The sequence below is a fragment of the Echinops telfairi genome, unplaced genomic scaffold (genome assembly GCF_000313985.2).
Source record: "Echinops telfairi isolate 266 unplaced genomic scaffold, ASM31398v2 ScPeMD7_70;HRSCAF=299, whole genome shotgun sequence".
In the NCBI taxonomy this organism is placed as follows: Eukaryota; Metazoa; Chordata; class Mammalia; order Afrosoricida; family Tenrecidae; genus Echinops; species Echinops telfairi.
The window spans coordinates 48,517,846-48,523,979 of NW_022103968.1; the positions used below are offsets into that span (position 1 = coordinate 48,517,846).

Here is a 6,134-nt window from a genome sequence, read left to right on the forward strand (position 1 = left end):
TTTAATGTAAATTTGTACTTATTTGGCTTCTCTTTCAAACCAGTTCTAACATCTGCCTGGTTTCCTTATTAAATACTGAAATAAATTAAATCTTTAACACATTTATTTTATATCTATATAGAAGTCATGATTTAACTTTTTAACAAAAATTATCCTTTAAGAAATTAAATATAAACATTTCTCATTAAATTGTTTAACTTATAATTCACAATTCTAGAAATTATGACACAAGAAATTCCTAAATATGCAAAACCAGATTCTAGTTTTTTTCCTAGATATGAAAGGGTGTGTCTTTGTTTTAAAAACAACTTGTAAGACATACTATGCAACAAACTCTATCCAAATATGGTCTACTTAAATATCTAAGATGATGAATGCTTTCTAGTACAAAACGCTTATGAAAACTTAGTGGCACGATTCTATTTATCATGTTCATGCAAAATAATTATATAAAAATTTAATTCTACATTCCCAATAAAAATCCAAGTCAGCTATTTCGTGGACATCAAAACAAACTGATGTTAAAGTTTTTATAGAAAAGCAAAAGACAAAAAACAGCTCAAGCAATACTGAAGAACAGATTTAGAAGACTGACATTACCTGACTTCAAGACTTAGTTACAAAGTTGTAGTGATCAGAAAAATAAGTATTTTAAAAGAATAGACAAATTAGGGGGAAGGAATAGAGAAACTAGAAAATAAAGTCAACTACCTTTGACAAAAGAACAAAGGCAATTCATTGGAGAAAAAATAAGTCTTTTCAAAATATGATGCAGGGAAAACTGGACATCCACATGCAAAAACACGAACAGAGCTTATGTTTATAAAAATTAACTCAAAATGGTTCACAGACCCATGGTCTTAGTTATCTCATACTGTTACACTAGAAATAACCACAAATGAAGACTGTAACAGAAATGTATTCTCTTTCATAGCTCAGGAGGCTAGAAGTACACATTCAGGGCACCAGCTCTAAGGGAAAGTTTTCTCTGCAGGGTCTGGGAGAAGGTCCTTGTGATCTCCTTTCAACATCTGTGGGCCATGCATTCCTGACAGATCTCCGGGTATATTGACACCATTCTTTCTCTACGTCCAGGCAGCTATCAGCAGAGTTCAAAGGATACACTCAGCTCCTGGCTTTCTTGGTTTAATAATAGTTCCCTCTTCTCTGCTTGCTTCTCTCCCTTTATGTCTTATAAAAAGTGATGCTGGCTACACTCCAGGGAAATTCCTCTTACATAGGATCCTTGTACATATGACCTAAGTAAAGGTGTTGTATGCCACCACAATTTCCTTCCAACTGGCTGGCTGATCACATCACAGGGATAACTACATTGAGAATCATGGCCCCGTCTCGCTAAACGTTAGGAACAGAACCATACAACTTCTGGAAGAAAGGAAAGAAAAATATACAGGCCAGGTGTAGTTTGGGAATGACTTTTTAGTTACAACTCAAAAGTACTACACAAAAGAATAAACTGAGAGGGTTGAATTTCGTTTAAATTAAAAACTTCTCCTCTGTGAACAATGTCATTAGGAGAATGAAATGATAAGTCACAGATAAGTAAGCGATATTTGCAAATATGGTTGAGAAAACAAACAACTCAATTACAAAACGGGCAAAAGTTCTGAACAGAAACCTCACCAAAAATAGATACAAATGTCAAATAAAGATGAAAGAGTTCTACTCTGTCTTATAGGGTTGCTGTGAGTCTTTATCAACTCATAGCAGTGAGGGTTTTTTGTTTGTTTGCTTTTTTGCTGTTTTTAGTTATCTGTCTTCAGTATAACGGCTCTATCTTTTGAGTCTAAGAGGTTCTCAGTGTAGGAACCCCAAGTGCCCAGGTCCAAAGGATGTGTTCTGTTCTGGATTTCTCTTGATGTTATTGAGGTGCCCTAAAATTTTGTGGAACTGGGTTTATAGGTTTTATAAGTAAAACCTATAAAAGTCGGAGCTTGTGTAAAGCAAAAATCCATCAGAGAAGGAAACACTCAAATATTTGTGCCCAAAACAAACAATAAAAAAGTGGAAGAACTCTTTTCCAGCTGCTCCTCCACAGACTGAGCTGCCGGGCCTCGGTCTCTCTCTGGCTGTGTTCAGTACTGCAACGCCTGAAACGGCTTCTGTCCTTTATGAAAACCCACTTGGATTACACACAAAAAAAAGTGGAGGAAAAGAGGGAGGAAATTAAAATGAGGGAGGAAATAAAAGAGGAGCTGATATCAAGGGCTCAAGCAGAAAAATGTCTTGAAAAGGATGATGGCAACATATGTACAAATGTGCTTGATACAATGGATGTATGGATTGTTGTAGGAGCTGTAAGAGCCCCCATTAAAATGATTTAAAAAAATAAACAATTACAACAAAACCATTAAATAAAGTGGTAACATCGTATCCTGTCGGAGGCAGAAAACATGCAAGGCCCTAAAACATGGGAGTTCTGCTCACCCTATAAACAAACTCCCTGTCAATTTCAAGGCCAGACAGAAGACAAAAGGTCAAGCCTATTGGGTGGATTTTCAAATCATTAATTCCGTAATAATGGACCTATCTTTTGCAAGGCATAGTGGTTATGCGCTGGGCTGCTAACCATTAGGTCAGTTAGAAGCCACCAGAGTTCTGAGGAAGAAAAACAGAGCTTTCCACTCCTGTAAAGGTGTACAATGTTGGAAACTCTCAGGAAATTCTATTCTACCCTATAGGTCTCTGAGTTGGGATCATCTCAATGGCATTAAGTTTGGTTTGGTTTGGTATTCCCCAAAATATGGCCATCCCTGATTTCCAGAACTCATTCCCTCTTCCCAAAGCCTCTTGCAGATTGTCTAGAGCACTGACCACACCTTTGTAAATTTCCCCATTAATAAACTGCCTGGCTATACCCTTTGTTTCTTTACAGGATCCCAATTTACATAGAAGGCAATTTTCTTAACATGGTAAGAAGCATCAACCAAACACTTTTAACAGGGGATGTTAGAAACCTTTCTATTAAATGACAAGAAAGTACTCCCAAGTATTAGTCCTTGACAGAAGTATAGGAAATTGAAGGGGAGAACACACGAGTACTAATCATAAGATATATAACTGTCTACACAGAAAACCACATATAAATTTGAATTAATAAGAGTTATCAGGAATGCTAAATAGATAAGAAGACTATCTAAATCTAAGAACAAACTGGAGTTTGGCACATATCTAAAAAGTAAAGATGTCACTATGAGAACTAAGAATGAACTGAAAAGGAATGGTGTCATTTTCATTGTCAAAAAGAATATTTCAAGATTTTGAAGTACAATGTGATAGAAAAATATCATCCACCTACAGGGAAAACCAGTTAATATGAATATTATTGAAATTTATACACCAAAAATTACAATGTATCAATTTCTTCAGTCTGAAATTTAAAAATACAATCAAAATATATTGATAATTACTGGTGGAAATTTAAAAAAAGGGAGGGGTAGTAGTTAGAAAATATGGCCTTGGTAAGAGAAAGACTTTCAAGACTTATCCATTATTGCAAATACATTTTCTCAACAGCACAGGCAGTGATTATGCACTAGGACCTCACTAAATGGAATACACAGGAATCAAAGAAACGGAATCTATGGAAAGAGAAGATGGAAAAACTTAACATTACCAGTCAAAGAATGTCCATGGGTTGATGGTAGATGAGATCATCAACTGCTTATTTTAAAGTTCATGTTAAAGCTTGAAGAAATTGAAATCAAGTCCCAAGAGCTAAAATATTACGTTAAGCAAGCATACCCCTCCATTTGAATGTAGACACTATACCAAGAACAGATTTGATGCACTGAATATTAATGACTGAAGACCAGAGGAGTATGAACATCATATATGAATAATGTAAAATGTCATTAAAAGAAAGAAAACACCAAAATGAATGTCAAAAGAGAATTTGGACAATTGCTCTTAAACTTTAACAAGAGTAGCTAGCTAAAGCTACTGGAAAAATGGAAAAATGAAGTGAAAGCACTGAACAGAAAATTCTGAGGCCAAAGTTTATAATGAAATGTGCAGGTGTACCAAAAAAACCCAAATCCTCAGAGATACTGAGTCAATTCTGATCCACAGGCACCCTATAGAACAGGGTAGAGTTGCCCCTGTGGGATTCTGGAAAGATAAATCTTTATAGGAGTAGGAGACCTTGTCTTTCTCCAGCAGAGCAGCTGGTGGTTTCAAACTGGTAACCCTGTGGTTAGCAGCCCATCATGAAACCACTATGCCACCAGAGAACCTAACAACAACAGAAAGGATACCTGATAGTGCTGTTGGCTAAGGGTTAGACTGGTAATGACAAAGCCTGGAGTTCAAATCCACTAGCTGCTCTCTCCAGGAGAAAGATGAGGTTATCTGCTAAAAAGATTTACAGCCTTGCAAACCCTATGTAATGTTGCTGTGAGTTGGAACTGACTTGATAGCAGTGGGCAGACAGAACAACACAATCCATCTTACCAGTGTTCATCAATACAAAGGAAGGAACAAGTACTGATGCATACTGTATTTTGAACCTTGAAAACACTGTGCTTAAGTGAACGAAGCCAATAAAAAATATTAATTAAAAAAACATATAATTCTATATATAGAAAAATGCCCAAATAGGCAAATTTAGTGTGATAGAAAGTAGATTCAAGTGCTTCCTAGAGGAAAAGCAAATACAAAGAAAATACAGGGCAACTGATAACAAATTTCTTGTTGGAGTGATGAAAATATTCTAAAATAAGTGAAATTGGCTCACCAAGCCCTGAGGACAAAGTTCCTTCTCAGAACAGCAATGCACAGAGATGACCACAGGGCCGGTCTCACCATGGGACACAGCGCTCCTCATTGACCCATAGCACCATTGGGGACAACTCTAGAGACACACGGCGGGAACTGTGCCCGCCATGAGCTCACTACGCTGAAGCCAGCCTCTGGGGATATGCAGCAGAGCAGTGGCGAGAGCAGAGCAATGAAGTCCCCAGGGACAGAGGCGGTGCCAGGGCTTGGCACCCCATCAGACTCGACTGGAAAGCCTCTGATGTCCTTACTGACACCTCTTTACAGCTCACAAAAACTGGGGGGGTAAGCCCTTTGAAGGTAGTTCTGAGTTCCTTTCTTTTGAAGTGGGCTCTGGAAACTGACAAGGCCTGCCTTCAAGGCACCAACCAATCACAGATTTTCTCATACAACTGTCCAGAGTTATTAGTCATACTCATTTTATTCAACACATAAAAGATCTTAACACTGCAGAGCTAATAAAGGAACCTTATAACCTCCATATAAAGTCCACGTTAGATCAAAATATTTATTTTAACAACTGTGTACTGGATATAGTATTAAGACACTGGAAAAAGTACAGTAATTTCAACATCATTACACAAGTAATGAATCTATCTTCTTTGTTTTACATATATAAGAAAACTTAGAATCAGAGATTGCATGAAATGCCCAAAGTTGCACGGTTGATGGGAAAATCATTATAAAATGCAAATCACTTGGATTTCTTACTCTCAACAGTTTATCTTCCCGAAATATCTTACTTTACTTTTACTATTTGACTAAACTTCCAAAGTATAGGAATAGGAATTGAAAGACATACTCTTAGTCATAACGTTAAATAAATGTTAAACATGCACTCTTCCTTTTATAGCAATTCTCAACCTGTGGGTCGGGACCCCTTTGGGGGTCGAACGACCCTTTCACATTTACAGTATGATTCATAACAGTAGCAAAATTAGTTAAGAAGTAGCAACAAAAATAATTTTATAGTTGGGGATCACCACAATGAGGAACTGTATTAAAGGGTCGTGGCATTAGGAAGATTAAGAACCCTGCTTTAGCGATTCACAGTGTACATTAATACCACATGTAAGGCTATGGGAAATCTTGTAGTATAAACATTTACTTAGCATTTCTCAGAACTACAATTCACCTCTCAGTTGTGTTTTTCAAACTGTGCATCACCACCAATTAGCTAAATCAATTTACCAGTGCAGATTAAGGACCTTTTAAAAATGAAATGGATACCTGACCCACTAGGCCAAACAGCAGCCAGTCCACAGAGAGGACCACATGGCCAACCCCACTATGAGACGAGATGCTCCTCACTGGCCCATGGCCCTGCAGGGGACAAC

General features: G+C 37.2%; 1 protein-coding gene across 1 annotated transcript in view; it reads right to left on the minus strand.

Moving 5' to 3' along the window:
- IPMK (inositol polyphosphate multikinase) overlaps nt 1–6,134 on the minus strand; it is a 39,400-nt gene that overhangs the window by 19,663 nt on the left and 13,603 nt on the right. The gene's annotated exons all lie outside the window — the stretch shown is intronic.